This window comes from Protopterus annectens, chromosome 4.part0 (genome assembly GCF_019279795.1).
Source record: "Protopterus annectens isolate FY-2018-M chromosome 4.part0, PAN1.0, whole genome shotgun sequence".
NCBI lineage: Eukaryota > Metazoa > Chordata > Ceratodontiformes > Protopteridae > Protopterus > Protopterus annectens.
The window spans coordinates 1,795,591,094-1,795,618,069 of record NC_056733.1 but is presented as its reverse complement, the minus strand read 5'-3'; the positions used below and the strand labels follow the sequence as shown (position 1 = coordinate 1,795,618,069).

At 41.3% G+C, this 26,976-nt stretch overlaps 1 protein-coding gene across 1 annotated transcript in view; it reads right to left on the bottom strand.

Annotated features, from left to right (window-relative positions):
• The window catches only part of FAM114A2 (family with sequence similarity 114 member A2), a 1,115,082-nt gene that overhangs the window by 296,387 nt on the left and 791,719 nt on the right, over positions 1-26,976 (bottom strand). The window lies entirely within an intron of this gene.

Here is a 26,976-nt window from a genome sequence, read left to right as displayed (position 1 = left end):
AAAAAACAGGTGCTTGAGAAAAATAAAAATCAGGTTATCCAAAATATCATTTTTCCCCCCAAACACCTTTACTGAATTATCACTGTGACAAAGGCAAATCTACATTCATATAAAAGTTGTTGTTGTTGGTCTTTCGGCTTTTCCCAGTTAGGGGTCGCCACAGTGGAACTCCGGTCCGCTAATGATTGGCAGTTGGTTTTTATGGTGTCGAGTTGCCAGCCCAACGCCCAACCTTCAACGCAGGCATGCCCATTCAAACATGCATGTCTTTTGAACGCCCACTCGACCGCGGGGAGGACATGCAGACTCCACACAGAAGGCACTCCCAACCCAAGCCGAGAATCGAACGGGAGAACTTCTTGCTGTGAGGCAACAACGCCACCACTGCACCACAGCGGAACTACTACATTCATATAAAAGTAATAAAACTATATTAATATAACAAACATTATACTTCACATATATTGCTATATATCATATAACGTAAGCAATATTACATAAATTATTCAATTTCGGCCTTTTAACATAACAATATTACATACATTATTCAATCCTTGCCATTTTTAAACAAGAAACTTTATTAACCTATCACTTACTGCATAGGCAATCATACATTTATATAAATGAAAACAAACCACACTGACACAATCATAGTTGCAAGCATTTTACATCACAAACCATATTAACACTCAACCCATTTTTACTCACTCAGACATTATATAGCTCCTTTAAGTCCTGACACCTTTTAAATCTCATTCCTCCCTTGTATGTATTGTTTCCACAATTCCAATTTTTCATATGTAGCTTGCTCCTACCCCTTTCTACAGATCTCAGTTATAGTTGTTTTATGAGTCCCTTTAGGTTTGTGTGCGGCACAGAAATGGAATACTGAGTAATCAGGTTTAACTGCTGGGGTAAGAAGGAAGGAAGCTCCTCTGCTATCCATAACTCCACAGAAAGCCACTGCTGTCTTGGCCAGAATGGGGTTATCAAAATCAATCTGGTTCCCTCTAACCTTACCTTCTGCGACCCATTTAGCACCACTGGTGGTGATGGTGGGGGAAGCATACAGAAAAAGGGTTCCATTAAGAGAAGGAAGACGCAACCACCCTTCAGTTACTGGCCTCTGGTAGTCTGAAGCAGTACCTAGGAAGCTGGGGGTTTGTTGGGGAGGCCAGGAGGTTAAAGTCTAGTACTTCCCACTTGTCTTTCGGTAACCAAAACACCTCTTTTTTTTAATGTCACTTATGATTCTCTGAAGAGTCATACTCAGACTGCATGCTATTTATTTATTTTTTTGATAAAACAAACGTTAATTTGTTCCACAAACAAATCCAACAATTGAATTGTAAAACAGTAACTTTTTACAAATGTCCTATCTTCCATCTTATCTCTCATCATATTAACATGGTATAGTAACTGCATTATCAGACAGTAATCTTTTCTAGTGCACAATTCTGACACCTTCCCCTTTTCAATCTCCATAAGCTTCTCTCATTTATCTGCTCAAAAGAAAAACACAGACACCATTATGAACACAAATGGTTACAAAATGTTTCTAGTTAAGAAAAAAACATTCATAGAAAGTACTACATCTACAAAACATGAACAAAAAAGGAAACACAAAAAGTCACATCCTATTTGTTTCTTCCCTTTCTAAGTTACTTGTTGCACCTACGCAGAGAGGTAAATACTTAATATATTTAATACATACTCCTAATCTACTTCTGAGACTTTCAATAGTAGAGCATTCTCTAATAGCTCCATATATATTTTTCAAGGTAACCACTTAGTAAGATATTTCTCATGATATTCTCTTTGCCAATCAACTCTTCCTCAATTCAGTTTTATCCATCAGTAAAATAATTTCCCTTCCCTTTGGTGTTTGCCTAGATTTCCCTTTTCTGGTTATAAACTTTTTGGAGCTACCATCACAAGAAGAATACTTGTCAGCCTGGCTCCATGGCACAGAGGGAAAGAACCATAACTGTGACACAGGAGGCCAGGGTTCAGTTAGTGGCCCCGGCACTGGAGGAGCCAGGAAGGGTGGTAGAGAAATGTGTGCCACTCCCATGAGGTATACGAAACACACATTTGGAGGTACATTGACTGATGAGATTTCCCTGGTGGAAACTGCAGAAATCACCACTCATGCTTGGGGGGGCAGGGCTCCCTGACAGGAAATGCCCTTAGTGGAAGTGATAGTATGTCACCCCATCAGTATTTTGCAAGGTGCAAGGAATAAACAGGACAATATTAAAAAAATATTAAACTGCCCCTGATACCTCTGTGAGTAACTGCTTTTTCCACCTGACCCTATTCCTAGTGATGCGGAATGAATGGCTTACCAAATAGCAGGGTTCTAATAATCTACAGTGAGGACAAAGAGAAGAATAAAGGAAAAAAAGAATGAATACTTGCAATATAGTGCAGTGAATGGAAAGGGTATTACCATATTCTGACATAAGCATATTGGCTATCTATATATCTTGCCATAAACCCCCTGAGAATTTCTGCTCTAATTCATCCTTAAAGCTTGCTAATCCTGAGTGTTTGAAAATATGCTCCTATGTTTGGAATATCCCTCTATCACACTTTTAAAGATAAGATTTTACTTTTGGAAACATATTTCAATTCTTTTTGGCACATAAAAGTAGATTTTAAAAACAGATCCATGTAAATGCCTTAAAACATTGTGACTTTGCTGCAATGATTGGGCATTAGACATATGCTTTCCCACATGTATACATCAATTTTCTCCTGAAACAGATCCTCCTGTTCTCTCCGAAGATTATCTCAACCCTTAAGATTCAATTTCCTTAATGCCTTATACTCTCTAATGGATAATGTTTCCATATACTATATGGATCCTTTCCAATAGCTTCTATTAATAATAATTGTCTTTGGAAGTGTTTCTGACAAAAAATCCAATAAGCCCATATTCCATTATGTATTAGTTATTCCTTCAAACTAATTCTGCTATATTTGCCCCTCCAAATGGTTCACATCCTCTCACTTGTCAATTGCTCCAAGTACATCACATCTTAGTCTTCATTTATTTCAAATGTTTAAGACCCTTTTCCTTTGGTATCCCCACTCTAAAAGCACCAGTACCCAACACATAATTCATCTATGCATGCTTCCCTTCTCTGTTTAAGAAATTTGTCATAAAACATAGCTTGTAAATCTCCCTCTATGCAATTAACCCATAGGATCATAGGAAGTTACTAGGCTATTGGCCCTGAGGCCCTTACAAGCCTAGCCAAGAATTTAACCCATGTTCCAACAAGTCAGCACCCTATGCTACTTACTGTCCAGCAGGGACATAGATGGAATCCGGGGGGGGATTTTCTGTTTCCCATTCAACAAACTGTGTACCTTTCAAAATTTCCATTATCAGTTATTAACTTCACAATCATTGACCATTTTGCATCATATCTCTCAACTGAAAAACAGATATAACAAATTTACATGCATCATATCACAATTCAGACCTAGGGTCAAGTACACTCATAATTCCACATTCCCCCCCACAACACTTCTTATTGCAGACCACCACTGAAGACTTGCCTCCTTCCCATAAATAATCCCATAACATATTCCTGACTTTATAAAATTCCCAGTCAATGTCACTGAAAAGGCCAGAAAACGAAAGTTATGTACTTACCATGATGTTAGATCCACACTATCTTTTTCCATCCTCCTCAACTGATGGGTTTATTGGATCTGTACATATCTGAAAATGGCAGCACTTAGATATTGGATCCAAGGCTCAGGCTTATCCCCATACCCACAGTTCTCCTCTACCAACTGGATACCTCAAATTGAGTTTGCCTGCCTAATACAGAAATACAGCTGACATGGAATACAAAAATGTATACCCAGATTACAGACCAATGCTGTAGCATGACAAGGCTCTGGATAGACACAGTGCAGTCAAGCTGGAACCCAAGGAGAGTGGAAGGCACAGATCCAAAAATCTAGGAATTGATCCTGGCCCTTGGCATCAGTTCCAATCTCTTGGCTCAGGGACATGAGATCCGAAGCAGTTGGAGTCAACACTGGCAATCCTCACAGCACACACAAATCCACTATCACTGGATCAAAAGGTCAGATTGGAGAAGGCATGACAATCATAGGAGAGGATGGAATAGCTCCCAAATGCCTGACAATGGTCAGTTTAGTGTGGCCCCCTGATGGATATGGGTCCTCAGGAATTTCCTCATCATCCACTCCACATCAGCTTAGGAGAGTCTCCTGGTTGACTGCAGTGACATAATAGAAGAGCCCATAGAAAGTGATCTGCAATTCCATTAAAAAGATCTGCCCTGCAGGAATAGAGAACATAACCTTGGACTAAATGGTTCCAGGGAGCACCTGGGTCCAGAGAAAAATGGGGTAGGAGGTCTTTTTTTGAATTGGCTCCAAACAGAAGAGGGATCCAAAGACTTCTGCACCATCTGAGCCAGATCCAACAGCCTTGTTGGATCAGGGGATCATTTTCTAAGTACCTTCTCCCTGTGTTCTTCAGAACTCTCTTCCCAAGACACCTCTCTATATTTGTCTTTATCCTTAAGTTTTTCTTCCTTACTCTTGGCTGAAGTCTTCTTACTAGAGGGATAGGAAGATGATTATGAGGGGTTACTTTCTCCTGCAGGGGAGTAGGGAAAAACCTCTTGAGGGTGACCTTCAATTGCCAGTAAGACAGCAGTCTGGACCCAAAAACAGAGCAAGAGGAGGAATCCTCATCAAGATGTGTGCCCCCCAACACTGAACACACAGAATGTGCATCTAGTGGGTGGATCTTGTGACCGCAGGAAATGCACTTCTTAAATCCAGAGGCCTTGTCTGTCATCCTGAAAAGTACAGTTCAATACCAACACAAAAGCTACCAACACAGAGAATAATCTGGTTAAACTAACCACACTAAGTACACCAATAACAAACTTGACTAAGCCAATAAACTGCTTGAAAAAAAAAAGCCAACCCTTTAGGTGAGGCTCCAGAAAAAGAGAGAATGAATAACCTTGAAGAAGGTAAGGAAAGAAAGAAGGAATAGTTGTGCAAAATCTTACCATAACCACAGATGTCTTTCTTCTATGTTGCAGTATTCTTAACATGAGGGATTCACTGCCAAAGATGGTCCCAATGTTCAGCCAGTACACGAAAGACTTTAACGACTGCAAAGTATACAGGACATCGCATATACGCCAGCAGCCGGTCTAGGCCATAAAAGTGATGTCTGCATATACCATCTTTAGAAATGAATGCCCTAATAAGAACATCAGGCTAAGGAACAAAAGGAGGTAAGCATACATCCAGGGAAAAAGGCAAAAATCAGGGGGAAGATGAGAGGGACAGAATACTGCAACACAGAAGAGAAGGGCAATTATGGTTATGGTAAGATTTTACACAACTATTCTATGTCCTTCTATTCTTATGTTGCAGTATTCTTAACATGTGGGAGAGTACCAAAGCTCATGAAGGAGAAAGTGAGGGGGAAGGAACAGAGGCCCTTTCTAAAAAACACATAGAATGGCTCTAGCAAAGCCAGCTCTAGATTTGGAGATGCCATCTAGTTTATAATGTTTAGTGAAGATATGAACAAAAGACCAGGTAAATGCTTCCAAGATGGAGTTAGCATCCAAAACTTTGAAAAAAGCAGTTGAAAAAGCAACAGCTCTCATAGAATGAGCCTTAACAGGAGTAGAAAGGCTCTTACCATGAAAAACATAACAAAAGGAAATAGCCTTAGAAATCCAAGTAGAAATGGGCTGCTTGAAAACAGGCATTCCCGGAGCCATGGGATGAAAAAAAAACAAAAAGCTAATCAAATATCCTGATAGGCTTAGTTTTATCCAAGTAAAACCTGAATTGTCTACGTGCATCCAAGATGTGTAAAACTCTCTCACTACATGATTGTTGAGATGGGAAAAAAATGGGCAAATGAAGAGATTGGTTAAGGGACAACTTATTCACAACCTTGGGGATAAAAGAAATGTTAGTACACAAGGAAACCCTGTTCTTATGGAAAACCAGGAAGGGAGGAGAAGCCATCAAGGCTTGACAATCGGACACCCTCCTGGGTGAAGTGATGGCTAATAATAGCACAGTCTTCAAAGTACAGTGTTGCAGAGTAGCTGTAGCTGCAAGTTCAAATGGAACTACAGTGAGTTCTTTCAAGACAAAATTAAGGTCCCAAGGAGGAGAAACAGGCTTCCTGGGAGGTCTGATGTGAAAGACACCTTTAAGGAAGAGCTTAACCTCCAATTTAGAGGCCAAAAAGGAGACAAAGGCAGACAAGCAGAAATGGCAGATGAGCTTTCACAGATAAATAAGCCAACCCAGCCTTCAGCAGTTCACACAAATAAGATAAAACTAGAAGGACAGCTACAGAAAGTTGGTCTAGTTTACAAGAAAGACACCAGATGGAAAACCTCTTCCATTTGGATAAGTAGGATTTCCTAGTATTGGGTTTTCTGGCCTCTTGTAGAACCCTAAGCACATCCTCTGAAAAGAGGTGAAAAGAGGTGTCTGACAGGAATCAGAAGCCTATCAACCACAGTATCAGATGTAGAGTTGACAGGTTTGGGTGTATGAAGATCCACCATGTGAGGTACCTTGTGATGACTGCCTTTGGCTAAATGCAGAAGTGGGAACCAGTGCTGTCTTAGCCAAAAGGCAGTCACCAGCAAGAATTTTGGTTTGTTATGCTGAATCTTCGACAGAACATTCTGAATAAGAGGAAACAGGGGGAACACATGCAGAAACAGCCCATTCCATGAGAAAGAAAGGGTGTCCACCTTCCACATCAGATGGTCTGGAATTATGGAACAAAATTTTGAAAGTTGTCTATTCAAAGGGGAGTCGAAGAGATCTATTTGAGGAATACCCCACCAGTGGAGAATGTCCAGAAATACACCCTTGTGAAGCATCCATTCATGAGATTGAGTCATGGACCTGTTCAGAGTGTCTGCCACTGGATTCTGATTGGAGGAGATGTACACTGCCTGAAGCGTGACTTGGTACTAAGCAGCCAGTTCCCATGCCATGAGGGCTAGCCTGCACAGAAGATATGATTTCATCTCCCCTGTTTGTTTACATACCAAAGAACTGTGGCATTGTCTGTAAACAGTTTTAGATGACCTGGATGGAAAAGAGAGTGAAAGGTCTATACAGCCAACAGCAGGGTTCTCATCTCTTTTATGTTTGTGTGTTCCATCCTTCCAGGATGCAAAGGCTGCCCCCCAACACATGTCTGAGGCGTCTGTGAACAACTCCTGAATTGGAAGAGGAGGATGCAGAGGAAGGCCTGGGGTTCAGGGAAATCTGCTGAATCCACCAACGAAGTTCCCTCTTCAGACAAGGAAGAAGAGGGACAACAAAGTCCAGTGGGTGTGCACGCTGGCTCCAAACTGACTTGAAGTACCACTGAAATTTCCTCATGTGAAGTTTGGCTAGACGTAACATGGGGATGGTGGATGCCATGAACTCTAGCAGGCAGAGAAACTCCCTTGCTGTAAGAGACTGAAGGGGAAGAAGGTCTTGGAAGAATTTGGTTAGAGAAATAATTCTAAGGGCACAGGGAGGTCAACATTCCTTCTATCTGGATTCTGCACCCCAGGAAGATGTGGACCTATGACAGGGTGAGGAAAGATTTTTGGAAGTTTATTGTGAAACCCAGTCTTTGTAGAAGCGAAATAGTGAAACAGAAATTCTGTTGCAAGGTCTCTGGAAGGAGTGCCTGGAGCAGGAGATTGTCCAAGTATGGAAAGATCTGTACACCCTGGAGTCTGTAATAACCTATCACAGGAGCCAATTATTTTGTAAATACCCTTGGTGCTGTAGAGAGTCCAAAGTGCAAAGCAGAGAACTGAAAATGTGATGAAGCAACATAAAAACGCAAATATTTCCTGAAAAGGGGATGAATGGGAATGTGAAGGTAAGCATCCTTGATGTCCAGGGAAACCATGATAGCCTGTGGAAGGATGAGGGGAAACAAGGTAGGCAAAGAAGGCATGTGGAAGGTTGAGACCTTTAGGAAGGCATTGAGGTGTGAAAGACCCAGAATGGGTCTCCAAGGGCCATCTTTCTTGGGAACTAGAAACAGCCTGGAGTAGAAACCTCTTCTTCTTTGGTGCATTGGAACTTCTTGAATAGTTCCCTGGGATTTTAATACCTGGAGCACCTCTGCAAAACTTGCAGTTGTTCTCGAGGTGGATTAGGAATACCCATGAAAGATGGAAGAGTTTCTCACACCATGAAATATTCTTTGTAGATAATGGAGAGGACCCCTAAATCTTGTGCGATATGCTCCCAGAATGGAAGGGACAAGAGAGAGAGAGAGAGAAAGAGAGAGAGGAAAGTGGCTGAGAAAAAGGTGGTTGTCACATACTACCTGGCTTGTCTGGAAAAGGCTGATTTTGGGCAGAAGCAGGCTGAGAGGGTTTGGAAGCAGTAGGTTTCCTAACACCCCTCATACTTCTAGAAGGAGGAGTGTGAGATTGTTTCCTAACAAAAAGAGTTTTAGCTGGGTAATTCCTTTAGGAACTGGAGGCACAAAGATGTGTTTTAGGTCATGTAATTCTTTACCTTTCTCCTGCAAGGATTTGAACAAATCTGCTGCTGCAGTCCCAAACAAAGCCTTATTATGTAAGGGAGCATCTTGTAATTTAGCCTTAAAGTCAACTGGAAGTTACTGAAGCCTCAACCAGGAGTATCTACTCAAAACAGAGCCAGATGCAGATGCTCTAGCAGATGCTTCAGCTGTATCATAGCTGCATTTAATGGAGTGATGTGCCACCTGGGATTAAGCCCCCAGAACTAATGAAAGCTGTGACTTCACCTCCAACTCTGGAAGGTTAGACAGAAGCTGAGTAGCCTGTGAAAGGAGAGCAAAGTATACTGGGTTATATGGGTTTGGTAAATGACAGCATGGAAAGCTAGGGTGGCTGACGTATAAACCTTTTTTCCTAACCTTTCCATGGTCTTACTCTCTGTATCTGAAGAGAGAAGAGAAGTGGATGGCAATAGTCTAGAAGGTTTATCAGCATCCACAGAAACTGTCACTAGATCTGCTGAAGGACATTTGTAAAGAAATCTACATTCCTCTGGAACTTTATAAAACCTGTCTGGCCTTTTAGAGGGCAGGAGGTTGAGAGTCCAGAGTCTTTGATGAAGAAGAGAAGATATCAAGAAAAGCTAGTAAAACCAGAGGCACAGCTGAAATAGAGGGAGAATCCATTTCAAGCAAATCATAGTACATTTTCTGCACCTCAGAAATCAGAGAGCAGTCCCACTTAAAATACTCCCTCATCCCCAAAAGTGATATCTTCACCAGGTGACTGTGCCATTGGACTCTTCCTCAGAGGAGACATACTCTAAGGGGAAATAATCTGAGCAGGGTAGACCAAGGATTCATCCTCCGAGGAATCTTCAGAAGAAGAAGAATCCTGCACTCTAATCCTTTTCTGTGGTGAAGAAGTTAAAAGGGGGGCTAGGAGGGACTCGACGTAGGCCTACATTCAATGACATTTGGTGGTAGGACCTCCCTTACTAAACTTTGTGAAATACCTCAAGGGCATTCTGAAATAATGAGCCTCGGTTCCCCGTGTTTGTCCAAAGTGGACGTCTGCATAGCCTCTGAGGATGTGCCAATGGTAGGATACCTTGCAGCCTCTGATGTGGTACCTGCCTTAGAATCTGAGCAGAAATCCAGACGAGTCTCCGGACCTTCATCGGCCTCAAGAGTGACATCTGGAAGAAGAGGTGCAGCTGAAGATTCAGGTATAACTTTCTTAGCCTTCTTCTTCTTAGCAGGCTCAGCAGAAGACCCTAATGTACCCTCTATAATGTTGTGCGCTAACATTTTCAGTCTCTGAATCTTATGATAAATATTAAGAGAGGAATGGTGGCTACACAGGGTTTTAAGGATGAAAGCTTTACAGCTAGGGCAAGACGTATGGTTGTGGTTTGGCCCTACACAGAAGATACACTGATCGTGACTGTCTTTATGTGGAATTTGTCTTCCACAATGCCATTTGCCCTTTTTAGATGACATTTAACCTCACAGCAAAAAAGCAGTAGCAAACGATACAAAAGAAAGCCCCACTGAGGCACTTATCTGAAACTCCTGTATCCAGCAAAAAAACTCTGGTTAACAGACTGATGATCACAGATGGTGTTCGGATTGGTGGCAGAGAAGTTCTAAGAATGGTATATGCGAATGTCACTTTTATGGCCTACGTCGGCTGATGGCCTGAGTGTGATATCCCACGTACCTTGCAGTGGTTAATGTCTTTCGTATAGTGGCTGAACATCAGGATCACCTTTGGCAGTGAATCCCTCATGTTAAGAGCACTGCAAAATAAGAATAGAAGGACATCTACAGTAACACTAGCAAAATCCTTCAAAATTATGCACTTATCTGCACTGAGCCAAGGATATCCACTTCTGTAGCATTTAAGTGGCAAACACAATCTGAGGTATTTAGTTGACAGAAGGGAATTACAGATGGGGAAGAACCTGAACCTTAGATCCAAAGTCAATTGAGGATAGATGGAAGAGACATCAGATCACATGCAACAATAAAGGTAATGGAAAGAAATACACTGCTCATACTTTCTGATCCAACTTAATATTTTTCATTTTCAATTAATCTTTTAACAGATGTTTTTCAGCTTTCTTATCTTACTAATAGATCACTCCAGCGTACTCCCCAGTATACCTTTCAGCTTCTTTGCTCAGGAATTCTTGACAAATAAAAAAAAAAAAAAAACTGGAGGGGGTTCAGAAGCCCATAACCAGGGACAATTTTTAAACATTATTCTAAATTCACAAGTCAAAACAGAAAAAGGTTTTACATCAACATGCATTTTCTGAACAAGGTGAAGCTTGAAAGTTTAAAGTCAGACATTTCTGACCGACTGTAATCCTCAGTAACGTATCAGAAAATCAAACATGTTTTAAGGAACAGATCAAAAATATAAAACAAAATAAGGGACAGTTGAGAAGCATGTCCCCCCCACTCATATTTCAACATATTGATATAATCATCCTCCTGTAAATAATTGTGTTTCTTCAGCAAGTTTTAAGATGGAATACAGTCAAACATCATTGTCCATATTTTTGTTTTGTTAACTCTTACAGCCCGACACTTTACCTGATTAATCCAGCATAGGAAAAGTACAGTTGTACAGTGTGTGAAATCTGAACATAACAGTGGATGTCCTTCTCTTCAGTGTTGCAGTGTTCTTTAAAATAGGGATCCCCTGCCAAGGGTAGCCCAATGTCCAGCCAGTATACCAAAGCCTTTAGGTTATAACAGGCACACTGTATGTCACACTTATGCTCCCCAAGCATAGCGAAGGGCATAAAGGTGATGTTTCTATGTATGTACCATCCTCAACAGAAACGCCCCAGGAGGAATAACAGTCTAAGGAGACAAAAAGGTAACAAGTACATCTAGAAGGAGAAAAGGAAAATACAGTTGTGTACACCTAACATAAATATAGATGTTCGAGTGCATTCACTGTTGCAGTCATTACATTTGGGTTATCTGCTTGCAGTAACCCACAGTCGGCCTGATTAAAAAAGTCTTGGGTCCTGCGTCGGTTGCTGTCTCTTCTTCCGTGACGTCAGGTTGTCAGGGGTATAAAACATGCAGCCGACGCCATTACCTCAGTTTTTCTTGCCCCAGATGTCAGGTGCCCCCCTAATGGGAAACAGATACATAAAAAAATACAAGGTTATACCTCCAACAAAAAAGCAAATACACCAAAAAGCTTTTAAGCATAGTAAAGGAAAGTAGAGGTAAAGCCAAAAGAAGGCGGCAGGAGGGAGGGTAACCAGGACTGCAACAGTGAATACACTCGAACATTTACATTTATGGTAAGTGTACACAACTGTATTATGTTCTTCATGTTTCACTGTTGCAGTCACTACATTTGGGTAGATTCCCAAAGCTAAGGTTGGGAGGAGGCATTTAAATAGCATTAGGACCAGCTATAAGGCCCTGCAAGACTGCAGTGGCATAGCCAGCCCTGGGATTTAGAGAAAATTGGTAAATGATAATGCTTGGTGAAAGTATGTACAGAACACCAGGTAGCAGCTTCTAGGATGTCCCTGGTAGGGACGCTTCTGAGAAAGACTGTAGAGGTAGATGCATCCCTGGTAGTGTGGGGTCTGTTGCCCTGTGGGATAGGTTTTACATGGTGCTTACAGCAGAAATTAATGCAAAGGCCTATCCATTTAGAAATGGTTTGCTTTGAAATAGCCTACCCCTCTGTCCCTGCAGCAAATGCCACCAGCAGCTGTTCAGATTTCCTTTGAGGTTTAGTCCTGTCCAGGTAGAATCTAAGTTGTCTGTGCACATCTAAGGAGTGCAGTATCTGTTCCCCTTTGTTCTGTGGATTACGAAAGAAGGTTGGCAAATGAATGGACTGATTAAGAGCCACACTGGATACCACCTTGGGCATGAAGGAGGGATTGGTTCTGAGGGACACCCTGTCCGCATGAATGATGATGAAAGGCTCCACTGCCATAAGGGCCTGTAATCCAGATACCCTTCTTGCTGAAGAGATTGCTAAAAGGAACGTTGTTTCCCAAGAAAGAAATTTTAAATCTGCAGTAGGAGGAAGAGTGAGTTTCTCCAAGACAGAGTTAAGGTCTCAGGCTGCAGTTGGAATTCTTCTGGGTGGCCATACATTTTTGGCCCCTCTGAGGAACTGTTTGAGCAGTGGGCGAGAGAAGAGGGGAGGTTCTGTGTTATAAAGAGCTGAAATGGCTGAGGCGTGAATTTTGATGGAGGAAAAGGACAGGCCCTTGTGAAGCATCTCAGTTAAGTATTGTAAAATCTGAGGTAAATTGGGTGCTGCTGTGCTCATCCCTTGAGATTAGTTCCAGGCACAGAATCTTTTCCATTTTGCAGCATAAGATTTACTAGTACTAGGCCTCCTTGCCTCTAAAATGATACCCATCACTGGTTTACTAAGGTAATTAGCCAGGCTGCTAGGTTCAGAGTTTGAAGCTGAGGGTACAGAATCTGGTTCTCTTGCTGAGACAACAGGGAAGGAGTCTGAGGCAGGAGGCAGGTGCCATGGGGCCAACCATGACACACTGCACAAGAGGGGATACCAGTGTTGGCGTGGCCAGTCTGGTGCAATAAAAATCATCCTTGGCTTTTCCTGTTTGATCTTTAGTAGTACTTTGGAGAGTAGAGGCAGAGGAGGAAAGGCATAAACTGATAGGTTTTTTCAGCTGAAGGACAGAGCATCCACTTTCCATGCTTGTTTGTGGGGAATCCTTCTGCAAAATGTGTCCAATTGATAGTTCTGGGGGGAGGCAAACAGGTCTATATCTGGGCTCCCCATTTGCTTGTCAACATGTTGAAAATCCTTGGTTCCAGTTTCCACTCATGTGGGTCCATGAGGTTTCTGCTTAGTCCGTCTGCCAGTGTATTTAGTTTTCCTGCCAGGAGTTGAGCTTGTAGATTCACTTGGTAGCTCAAGGCTTTGTTTCACAATGCCATGGCTAGTCTGCAGAGGGCTAAGAATGTGTACCCCCCCCCGCTTGTTGATGTACCACATGACAGTGGTGTTGTCCGTTTTTACCATTAGTTGGTCCCGGAAGAATGTGGTCCTTGAAGGCTGTCAGAGCATTCTGTACAGCTAACACTTCTTTTTGATTGATATGCAGGTGCATTTGATTTGGGTTCCATTTGCCCTGAATGCACTTCCCTGCCAGGTGAGCCCTCATGCATAGTCTGAAGCGTCAGTTGTTTTGGTTTGGGCAGCAGGGGGTAGCATGAATGGTACTCCCTTGTTTTGGTGGCAGGCCTCTGCCCACCAAATTAACTCAAGGCGTAGGCAAAGTATGATAGGAATCATTGCTTCTAGATCCTGTGAATGTTGACACCATTGGCTTTTAAGATACTATTGTAGTTTCCTGATATGCAGCCTTGCATATAGAATTAAAAGAATGCAGGAGGCCATGAACCCCAAGGATTGCAATATTTGCCTTGCAGATAGCTGGATTTTTGTGGCCACTTGTTTGAAGTAGGTCGTCAAATGAATCCGTTTCTCTGGCATGAGGAAAGCTATCTGGGAAGATGTATTCAAGCTTGCTCCCAGGAATATAATTTGTTGACAGGGTACCAGGTGTGATTTCTTTTTGTTTATGGTGTGCCCCAGACAAGTCAGTACCCTTTGAACAAAGGCCACATGATTCAAAAGTATGTCCTGGCTTTCTGCCTGAATTAGACAATCGTCCAGGTATGGGTATATTTGAATATTTCTTTGCCTGTAAAATGCAATGACTGGAGCTAGGCACTTTGTGAATACCCTGGGCACAGCAGATAAGCCAAAGGGCAGTACAGAGAACTGATAGTGCATGTAGCCTGCTTTGAAGCATAGGTATCTTCTGCAAGATTCCCTGATAGGGATTGTACAGGTATGCTTCTTTTAAGTCTAGTGTTGCCAACCAGGCATCTTTGCCTAGCATAGGAAGCAGCTGGTGAAGAGTCAACATTTTGAATTTTGGAATCACGAGAAAGGAGTTTAGAGTAGAAAGGTCCAGGATAGGACGCCATGTATTGCCATTTCTGGGTACCAGGAAAAGTCTTGAATAGAAACCTTGTCACTTTTCCTCTTCTGGTACCAACTGAATAGCCCCCATGTTTAAGAAAGAGTACTCGATCTTGGGCCTTTGCCCACTGATTTGGGGATAGATCTAGCCACCCGCTTGGTGTTGGTAACGTGTGGAAGTGAAATCTGTATCCTTGGGGCACTATTTAAAATCCATTTGTCCTGGGTAATGAGTTTCCAGTTTTTGGCCTGCAGACCAATCTTTCCGCCTAAAGGAGCAATCAGTTGGGAAGTGCTTGGAAGTTTTAAAAGCAAGCCATTGAGACAGTTTTCCATAGTGGGGAGTCTTACTACTCCCAGATTTGGGTGTGGAAACCCTCCACTGCTTAGTCTTGTGTGTCCCTTGGGACTGAAAACTGGGGTTACTGCTGTATCTGTGTTTGGCTTGAGAAGACCTGGAAGGGGCTGGAAAGGACCGATTCTTAGAAGGCCAGTGCCTTCTAAATCTAGGAGGCTGAACTTGTAAGAAATCTTTAACAGTTTGCATAGATTTAGCTTTATCTTCCATCTTTTTAAGAACTTCCTCAGCCTTGTTGCCAAACAAGCAGTCCTGATTTAAGGGAGCATCCAACAATTTAGCTTTAACATGATCAGGCAAAGATTGCTCCTTAAGTCAAGCATGCCTTCTGAGCACAGACCCAGTAACAGCAGCCTTGCAGGAGGCCTCTAATGAATCAAATCCACATTGCAAAGTATGTTTTTCAACCTGTTCAGCAGAATGCATTAAATCCTGCAATTCTTTATCTTCTGCACAGTCAGGAATCAGCATCATTTTCTGTTTAAGCAATCCAATAACATGTTGTTGATAGTTTAACATATGAAACTGGCAGTTTAAAGCCCTAATGGCCAAGGTTGCAGAAGTGTAAACCTTCTTACCCCATCTATCCAGCACCCTGGAGTCTCTATCAGAGGGGGTATGAATTTTTAGCAGTAGAAGCCTTAATGCCCTTGGGTCCCTATGAAATAGTCTCTGGATCCGCAATAGGATTTTTAAAAAGGAACTTGTGTGAATCAGGAACCCTGTAATATCCATCAGGTTTTCTGGGAGCAGGAGGCAAAGAATCAGGGGCCAAACTAGATTCAGAAAAGGCATCATCAACAATGTCTAGTACAGAAGGTATAGCTAAAGGTCTATGCTGAGGCAGGAGTAAGAAATCCCTAAGCCTCTTTTTTGACTCAGAAAAATCCTGGCTTTCCCAATGGAAATACTCCCTTAGAGTATCTCACCAAAAGAAAAATCCTCTGGAGGGGAAGCAGAGGGAATACAGTCCTCTGCATCAGAATCTTCATAAGTAGATAAGGGCAAATCCAGATCATCAGAAGAATCAGAACAATCAGAATCCTGGTCAGAAGATTCATAAACAACTTCAGTCCTAGGTCTCTTAGAAGGGGGAGGTTGGCTTCCCCTGATTAGAGTTATAAGATCTTCAGCCATTCTTATCATTTGTTTTTTAGGCATAGAGGCCTGAGCATGTGGCCTGGGCGTCGGTTTCTTAGGCATGGTTCGAGATTTTGGCCTAAATGAAGAAGGAGGTGCCAGTTTAATATGCAGGTCCATAGGCCTGAATACACCCTCAGAAGCCAGTGCCTGCTTAGCAGCTCCAGACCCATCCAAGATAGAGACATCCGCAGGTTCCACAGTTGAAGCATCAGACATCCGGAGGTTCCACAGTTGAAGCATCTCGTGGCATACCGGACCTGAATGGATCTCAGTAGAGGCCTGCGAGTCAGAAGTAGCGGGTATCAGGGGCTGCGAAAGCACCTCACTGAGTACCGGCGAACTGGCGACTGGCTTAGGAGAAGCGTCATCTGCAGCTTTGGACCTCGGTGGCCTGTCTCTGTCTTTATCTTTGTGTTTTTTCAGAATCCCGGTAGTCAGATGGCTAACCGACGACATTTCTGGATAATTAAACTGAGAACCAAAATATTTAGAGGTGAAAATATACTGATGACGGATAGTGCGCTGATTAAATAAAGCACAAAACAGACAGCAAGGTACGTCGTGGTCAGGGCCTAGGCAAGGAATACAGTATGAATGAGAATCTTTGTGAGGTATTTGCTTTCTGCAAGTAATGCAATTATTAACTTTTACTGACATCGGTAAGGAGCAAGAAAAAGTTTCCCCAATGGGGTACTTAGCTTTAGTTGAAGACTTCGGTTCTGAAACTCGAAAACAAAAATTTCAGGAGTTGGCCGACCGGCACTTGAGAACTGCTTCTGTTTTGGGCACCGCACAGCAAGAAAGACTGATGTAATGGCATCGGCTGCATGTTTTATACCCCTGATGACCTGACATCATGGAAGAAGGGACAGCAACCGACGCAGGACCCAAGACTTTGTTAATCAGACCGAATGAGGGCTACTGCAAGCAGATAATCCCAAATGTAATGACTGCAACAGTGAAACACGAAGAACATCTGGAAAATTCAAAGGATGAGAAAGTTGAAGCCATACTGATTTTAAGAACCACTGGAGCTGACTCATATGAAGCTTGGTCAGAGGAAGCACAGGAATGGTAGAAGCCATGTATTCCAGAGCCCTTAGAAACTCCCTGGCTGTAAGGGAGTACAGAGAAAGAAGGGACTAAAAGAAAGCAGACAAGAGTTAAAACCTTGGGAAGAGGCAGAGATTCCAGTAATGGACACAGACTGGAGCACCCTAGGAAGGGACTAAAAGAAAGCAGACAAGAGTTAAAACCTTGGGAAGAGGCAGAGATTCCAGTACTGGACACAGACTGGAGCACCCTAGAAAAACGGGTCTATGTTATTACATCGAAGTATTATTACTTCGACTGTACCAATATCGAACCCTTTGCATCGAAAGCTGGAAACAGCGAAGCTTCAGAATATCGAATACTTTCCTCGGGAAAGTAATTGGTGAGCCATTTCTGCAGCTTCGCTATTACCTCGACTGTGGAGCGAAGGTTATGGACCGGGTTAAGGTAAGTGTGCCAATGAAGGTGAGTGTGCGATAGGTGCCCTAGGGTTAGGGAGCGGGTAAGGTGAGTGCGATAGGGACTTTAGGGTTAGGGAGCAGGTAAGGTGAGTGTGCGATAGGGACTTTAGGGTTAGGGAGTGGGTAAGGTGAGTGTGCAGTAGTTACGGATCTTAGGGTTAGGGTTGGGTTAAGGCAAGTGGATAGCTAGTAGTGTATCTATGGTTTAGTGTAGGGTTTTGTGAAATGTATCTGTGTGGAGTATGCATTTTGATGTGCTTGTGTTGTGTGTATGTTTGTTGGAACAGCAAATTTTTTCCATGGGAAAAAATTTGCTCTTCTGAATGTTCGATGTTGTGGTGTTTTGAGTGAAATGTTTCGATATTAGAACATTCGATGTAGTAATACTTCGATGTTATAATATAGACCCTAGAAAAACGTGATCTTGAGATGGAGTCAGGAATGATTTTTGGAAATTCACTGTAAACCTTAGGCTTTACAGAAGACAAACAGCAAAGTGACAATGCTGAAGTAAAATTTCTGTAGAAGAGGCCTGAAAGAGAATGTCATCCAGGTAAGGAAAAATCTGGATTCCCTTCAATCTGCAAAAATCAATCACAGGAGTGAGGCTTTTGGAGAAGACCTTTGGGGCAGTGGAGAGGCCAAAGGGTAAAGCAGAGAAATGAAAATGCAAGGAAGCAACAGAGAAACATAAAAAAAATCCTGAAAAGGGGATGAACAGGGATATGGAGATGGATATCCTTTAGATCCAGGGAAAAAAACATTAAAGCCTGAGGAAGAGGAATCAAGGATTGAAGGGAGAGCATCCAAAAGGAAGGAACCTTCAAAATTGGTGTTTTGCTGAGAAAGATCCAGAATGGGTCTCCTGGTGCCTTTTTTTCTGAGAACCAAAAACATTCTGGAACAATCCTCCTCCCCCCTTTGAGGAGATGAAACTTCTTGAATTGTTCCCTGGCACAACAGTCCCCGAAGCACTTCTGGAAAAAAGGGCAGCTGCTCCTGAGGAGGCTAAGGAATGCCCAAAAGGGGTAGAGGAGATTTCCAAACCATATAATACTCCTGGTGAATTATGGATAGAACCCAAGAATCCTGAGTGATGTTTAACCAAATAGGAAAGGGCAGGGAAAGAAACAGAGAGAGGAATGTGAATAAGAAGAGAGGGGCAAGGCTAGTCCAGCAGCACCTGGCTTGCCTGGAAAAAGAGGTTTCTGAGCTGAAGGAATTTGTGTAGACTTAGCAGGAGGAGCCCGTCTACCACCTTTTTTACACTTGGAGGAGGGGCAAGACTGTCTGCAGACATAAGCAGGTTTATTGGGGTAATTCCTTTGAAAACTGGGAACAGGTGAAACAAAAATATGTTTCAAATCCTGTAAAGCCTTACCCTTTTCCTGAAGGGACTTAAACAGCTCAGTAGCAGCATCACCAAAAAGATTTTTGTTAACTAGAGAAGCATCCAACAGCTTAGCCTTAATATCATCAGGCAAAGGCTGGAATCAAAGCCAAGAATACCCCCTCAACAAGAACCAAAAGCAGCAGTTCTAGATGAGGCATCAGCTGCATCATAGCTACATTTAACAGAATGGCCATCTGAGAAGATATCCCTAGCAAAGAAAGAGCTGAAGTCTTCCCATCAGAATCAGGAAAATCTGAAATAACCTGACAGACCTGAGTCAAGGATTCATCAGAATCCAAATCCTCATTGGATGAAACCTGCTCCCTAGGTCTCCTAACAAAAGTAGAAGACTGGGGGAGGGGCAGGAACAGACCCCTCCCCCCCACCAAGAGGCTTCAAAGCCATAATGTTAAACAGACCTAGTGTGAAATTTTCCATCCACTCTGAGGATCTTTGGGAGCAAGAGAAAGGGGCTTAGTTTTCTGCTTCTTTTTCAAAGGGACATCAGCCCTGAATATTTTTGTGGCTCGAACTCCTGATGACACTCTTTAAGCATAGTAGGAATCTCCTCTCTGACTAAGATTTGAAGAACACCCCTAGGCCCTTCTGAAATAATCAGCCGTGGTTCCCCATGAACATCCAAAGCACACATCTGCAAGGCCCAGGGAAGTGCAATAATTTGGATCTGTGCTGGCTTCCAAAATAGTTGCCGGAAAGGAATCTGAGTGAGAAACTGGAAGGTTCTCTGGGCTTTGACTACCCCCAAGAGAGATGTCCAGTGGAGGTGGTAAAACTAAAGAATCTGATTGAGCTTTCTTAGTCTTCTTCGTGGATGGCTGACCCTCGGGCAGGGAAGATTCCTCCACAGTACCCTTAGCCAACAATTTAAGATGTTGGTTTTCTAAGTAGATTGCTAAAGAAGAGAAATCACTACACAAGGTTTTTAGAACAAGTGCCTGACAAATGGAACAAGATGTATGGTTGTAAGAAGCACATAAGTAAGCAAAATAAATACTGCTTGTGTCAGTCCTTATGGGGAATCTGTCAACCACATTGGCATTTCCCTTTCTGGATGATATGAAACCAACAACCACAAACAAAGGAGGTTAAGAAGGAAAAAACACACTGTGGCACTTATTTGAAAAGAGCTTGGTAACCAGCAGATGAACAAACATTCAGACCAATGATTGAAGATGGTGTTTGGACTGGTGGCAAAGAAGTTCTGAAGATGGTACGTTCGTATGTCACCTTTATGCCCTATGCTATGCTCTGAGAGCATATGTGTGATGTATGGCACACTTATTATAACCTATAGGCTTTGGTATACTGGCCAGATGTTGGGCTACCCTTTCCAGGGGATCCCTATTGTAAAGAATGATGCAACAGCGATATGGAAGGGCATCAACTTATCAACATCTCTCTTTTAGAGTAAGTTAAGAAAATTAATACATCATCTGCAAATAATGATATTTTAAATTCCTCAGCCAGCAATTTATAATCTTTTATTGCCAGTGAATGTATTAAGGTAGCTAGAGGCTGCAAGTTGAACACAAAGAGCAATAGAGACAATGGGTACCTTTGCCTGGTTCCAGTATGTATTTATGCATTTAACCCTAGCCCTCAGCTTATCATGTACTACCCTCAGTACTGCTGTAAACTTTTCCATATAGCCAAAAATAACAAGACTTGCATCAGATGACAAATGCATTTAAAGCTATCTCCACATTAACAATTTCTGTCACTAAAGGATACTTTGCTTTAATGCACCCTTATAAACAAAAAAGCTGACTTCAGGATATTATAAAAAGCCTTATCTACCAACAACAAACCCACACTGATCACGGTTTGTGAAACTTGGTAATAACCTAGTCACCATCTCTATCAATGCTGCCATAAAGATCTCACAGTCATGATTTAGAATTGATATCAGTCTATATGACGAAATATGACTGTGATCTTCCCTTCCTCAGGAATCACATCTATCACTCTCATTATTTGTTTAGTGTCCAATGCCACACACAACAATATTACTTTAGACCTCACTTCTGACTGCAAGCTGTAAAGCTCAATAGGCAGACTACTGCTACATAACATTTTCCCTCGAACTTGTCCTATAAGTGTTATGATCAATTTTCCAGTGCAACTTACTACATCCAACTATCTGCTTCATCTCTTGTAAGACTTGGTAGCCATACATTTTGCAAAGACTCAATGTCAAGTTAATTCTTTCACATTTTGTTAGAGTTTCATGCAGTCTTTCATGATATTCCATAAAACACTCTGATCTCAAAACCAAATCTCTTCTAGTGCTCTCACCATCCTCACTCCTCATATTTGGTATAATCTTTTGTTGACTAAGCTGAATTACCAGTGCCTTTTGATAACGTGGAGCATTATAACACTATCTACTCCAGAAGACTAATATCATTCTCATCATATCTCCTTTCCATGCCCTGCAAAAGAAGACACCACACTTGTTATGCTTAACACTGAATCAATGCAACACGATCATGTTCCTCTAAATGCATTTCTTTCAGTGCCATTATCCATGGTTCCACCTTTCCCAGACATGCAAATATCACATTCTTCTTGTTCAGACTGGTTAAAGCATTTACATTTTTTGCCAGTAAAATAAGCAATTTTCCTTTAAAATTGTCCTTATTTTTAAGTTCTCCCATTTTATAACCTTTACAGCCTACAACCATGTATACTTTTATAAAAGATTTACTCTAATCTCAGTATTTCAGTCAATTCAAAACGACTGCCCTAGTCCAAGTATAATATCAGTTACCATCCTGCAAATCAAATATGTATAAAATAAAAAATGTCTTTAAAAAAAATAACATTTGGCATGTACCAAGTAATGTATATTAATGCACCAAAAATTCAAGTATTATCAAATACTGTGCAGTTTTATTTCATTACAAAACAAAAGTCAGTGATGTAGAATCTTTTTTATACAATTGAGTGAATCTGCATGACTTTCAGAGCAAATGGAAAAAACACTAATTTTTTTCAGAAGTCATACAGCCCCCTCAAAAGGAGCAACAGTTAATTCCAATACAGTCCAATGATTTCCTTCTGCATTGGCAAGAAGTACGACTCAGAGTCCATGGCACACAGAACCTCTCTTGTGGAATGTCTCACCTCTGGATTCCTTTACAGGAAGATGTCCAAGTCTTCTCAGAATATCCTATAACGATTCTTCTATACTGCAGAGTAACATCCAGAACCAACATTCCATACAATCATTTCCCCTTCTTTATGAGGCCAACATCTCTGGTTTGATAGGGCTACATACCTACCTTTTATATACCATTTGATTAGATAATTGCTACTACTAGTTGAATCAATCAGGAATTATCCCTCTGCTTAATATAAAAGTGTATCATCATAAATAAAAATGTACCTTCTTAAAGCAACAGTTATATTTACAAACATTTACATAATTTTTATACAGTATTCTGACAGCAGCCACAACACTGTGTTACAATGACTGCACCTAAATTAAATTGAAATTCTCAGTTTCATGTTTAATAAATGGGTCATGAGCCCTAGACAGGCCTCTTGCATTATGGTGCGATAAACATGGTTTGTGTTTAAGTCTGAATTAAAAAGGCTGCAAGAAAAACCCACCTGCATAGCTCTGTATTCACATCCTGTTGTCTATTCAAGCACTTCACTAAGGCACTGGCTGCAACCAGTAATACTTTAATGAAGATAATGCTCATTAACTGCTGAGCATTCCCTTTCAAAGTGGAATACTTGGTTTCTGCTTTACTCGATTTTCAAATAGAAAAACATGTGGGATGTTTTCCCAACATTTTATAACATTAACCCTGGGCCTCTCTCTCTGATGAATCTGTATACACTATGAAAGGCATACTGAAATCTGGAGAGGCTAACACATGATTTGAGCACTGTATTTTCTTCAGCTGATTAAAATAATTATCTGGGCACAGTGTCCACTTCAACATTAGGAACATCTTCCCTTTGGTTAGATGAGTAATAGGGCAAGCTATTGATGTAAACTAGAGTACACATTTTCAACAATAATCAGTAAGTCAAAGAATACCTCTATTTATTTCTTGGTGCCAGGAATAGACCAGTTTCTTGCAGCATCCAGTTCTTCTTTTTGGGGTCTGAAAATACCTCTTACCAATGATATAACCTAAAAGTTTTACCTTTGCTATGCCTAACTTGCTCTTGGAGGAACTGAAAGTTAACCTGACTATTCCTGGAGAGTCCATTACAACTTGTATCTTAGCTAGAAGGAAGTCCCAATTCTCTGAGTATATTGTTGCATCATCTAAGCTAGTAGCAGCATTTTTGATGTGGAACTTTAAGTTTCTGTTTATTAAAGTCTGTAAGGACAGAGGGGCACTGTGTAACCTAAAAGTATGAGTAATATACTGGAGTTGGCCTTCTGCTGTTGAAAAAGTAGTCTTTTCTTTGCCTTCAGCCATCACAGGCATCTGCCAGTATTACTATGTTAGAAGGTCAAGAAACTTGCTTTCACCAATTATTCTACTTCATCACCCTTAAACACTGAGGTCGCTATTACAGAACCCGATTGTTCATTCAGGCTATTCGACTAACACTAAGGTGTTGTTCCATTTGCTTTTTGACTCTAATACACTTATCTTAAACATTTTCATACTTTCCCTTCCACTGCCTTTCTCTCTAACTCTGGTATTCTGTAAGGTCTTAAGTTAACCCACTTCCACTACAGTCATCACAATATAGTGATGAGTCACATTTGCTCTGCTAAACACTTTTGTAACCTGGGACATGACTGTGATATAAAGGAACTTGAGCAGGAGGCAGTGTATAAATATTTGGGAATAAATGAAGGGACGGCAAGAAAACATGAAATAGTAAGAAAAAAACTCATTAAGAATACTTCAGAACACTAAAACTAATACTGAAAACTGCCTTTATATCTAGGAATAAAGCCCAAGTTGTAAAGTGATTTGCTTTTCAAATGATATAGAAACATTAGTACATACTTAAGATTATAGACTCCTCGCTATGAAGGAGGCATGGGCCTCCTCAAAATTGACTTCATGTATAGATATGCAATCATGCAACTGTATGCATACCTGTTGACCTCCTTAGATCCAACCATAGTGAAAGTTTTAAACATGAGGAGAAGCTGTCTAAGATGACATCTTTGCTTAGTTTAACAGAGGCATTTCGGAATATGGGAATGGGAATTAAACCTGAAGTAGACAAAAATCAAACAGCAGCTGAATGTACAAAAGAATGAACATCAGGAAAAGGATTAGACAAGAAGGCAAATTTTGGAAAGTCCACAAATATAGAGGCAAGTACAGTGACCTTCTGAAGCAACCTCATGTTGACTTAAGATTTGACACAGGAGTGGTAAAGCAGAGGTGAACTGAAACCAAATGATGAAACATTAATAATGGTGGCCTAGGATAGTGGACTATGTACACATTAGTTTACAAAGTCCATTGAAAACTTTGGGAGAAACAGACAAATGCAAGTTCTATAAAATAGAACTGGAAATAGTTGTACATCTTGTTGCTGGGGGTGATACACTCATGGCAGATGGTGTGTATACTGAAAGGCACAATAATGTGACAAGACTGCTGCATTGGGGGATTGTGCAAACACTACAATACCGAAGTAGCTGAAAATTAATGGAAACATGAGCCACAAAACATTATACAAAATTATGAAGTTTATATCATGTGGAATCATCCATTACCAACAGTTAAAAAACAGATGCTATTAGATGCAAGAAAACCAGATATAGTGATCCATAAAAAAGACAGAAGTAGCAATGATCACAGGAATTGCTATACCTAGTGATTACACTGTCTTACTTACAGACAGTCATAAAATACCAGGATTTGTAAGCAGTAACAAGAGCAAAGAAGAAGGAAGGAGGATACCCAGACAGTTTCAATAGTAGTAGGAACAATAATTCTAATAAAAATGAGTTTATACTCATATTTAAATATGCTACCAATGCATCCAACCCTGTATTAACTAGACAAGGAGACAATTCTGGGCACATTGCAGGAGCTGAGAAGAGCACTCTTAGCTATCAAAGACTGGAACAATACTTGATTTTAAGGGTATTTCAGACATACATGGTTAAGACTCCTATCCATAGCACAAACAGAAATTTATAATTCAAAGTGGAAAGGGATGATGATGAAAAGGGGGAAGCTCAAGAAACAAGGCGAGTCTGGAATTTTGGATGCAGATCCTTAAGAAGAAAGTACAGTTGTGTACACTTACCATAAATGTAGCTGTTTGAGTGTATTTGCCATTTTCTTTAGTTTTTCTTGCCCCAGATGTCAGGTGCCCCCAAAAAGGTAGCAAAAATATATATATAAAAACTATATATACATGCAACAATACAAACTTTACCTTCATCTACAAGCAAATACACTACATAGGTTGTAGAAATAGTGAAGGAAAGATAAACTCCAGAATGAAAGGGGGATGGTAGGTGGGTAACCTGGACTGCAACAGTGAATACACTGGAACATCTACATTTATGGTAAGTGTACACAACTGTACTATGTTCTTCGTGTTTCACTGTTGCAGTCATTACATTTGGGTAGCATCCCAAAGCTATGGATGGGAGGCTGGAGCTAAACAGCATTAGGGGCGGCTATAAGGCCCTGCAGAACTGCAGTGGCAAAGCCTGCCCTGGACTTAAAGTAGAGAGGCAAATGATAATGCTTTAGTAAAGGTGTGAACAGAACTCCAAGTAGCAGCCTCTAGAATGTCTTTGGTTGGTACTCCTCTGAAAAAGGCTGCTGAAGTAGCTGCAGCTCTGGTGGAATGAGACCTAATGCCCTTGGGCACAGGTTTGCCATGGTGTAAATAGTAGAAACAAATGCAGTGGCTTATCCACTTTGAAACAGTCTGCTTTGAAATAGCCTTTCCTTCTGATCCTGCAGCATATGTCACTAGTAATTGCTCAATTTTTCTTAGAGCTTTAGTCTTGCTTAAGTAGAATCTTAGCTGTCTGTGTACATCCAAGGAATGCAGAATTCTCTTCCCCTTGTTCTGCGGATTTGGATAAAAGGTTGGCAGATGAATAGTTTGGTTAAGAGCCACACTGGAAACCACCTTAAGCATAAATGAAGGACTGGTCCTTAGAGACACCCTGTCTGGGTAAAATAAGATAAAAGGCTCCACAGCCATGAGGGCCTGTAGCTCTGAGACTCTTCTTTCTGAAGTAATTGCTAGGAGCAGAGCTGTTTTCCATGATAAGAACTTTAGATCTGCAGTAGCAGCTGGTTCAAATGGAGGCAGGGTGAGCTTTTCCAACACATAATTGAGTTCCCATGTAGGTATTGGTGATCTTCTGGGAGGCCTTAAATTTTTGGCTCCTCTAAGATACTACTTTAGTAAAGGATGAGAAAAGATTGGTGGTTCTGCATTGTAATGAGCCAAAATGGCAGAGGCATGGATTTTTATTAATGAGAAAGATAGGCCTTTGTCAAGCATCTCAGTCAAGTATTGTAATATCTGAGGAATATTTGGTTTTGCTGTAACAGTACCTTGTGCTGGATTCCAAGCACAGAATCTCTTCCACTTATCAGCATAAGATTTTCTAGTACTAGGCCTTCTGGCTTCCAAAATGACATCCATTACAGCTTTACTGAGAGGTGTTGTTTGCATAACTACATGATCAGCCATGCTGCCAGGTTCAGTGTTTGGAGTTGATTGGGCAGGATCTGATTGTTTTGCTGGGACAGTAATTGAGGTCTTTGAGGTAAGGTCCAAGCTGGGTATTGAGACAAGTTCCTTAGGACTGGGTACCAGTATTGGCAGGGCCAGTCCGGTGCAATTAGTATCATCTTTGGTTTCTCTTGTCTGACTTTTAGTAGGACCTTGGGAAGAAGAGGCAGAGGAGGAGAGGTGTAAACTGATAGGTTTTTTCCAACTGAAGGATAGGGCGTCCACTTTCCATGCTTGTGCAGAATCTTTTCAATT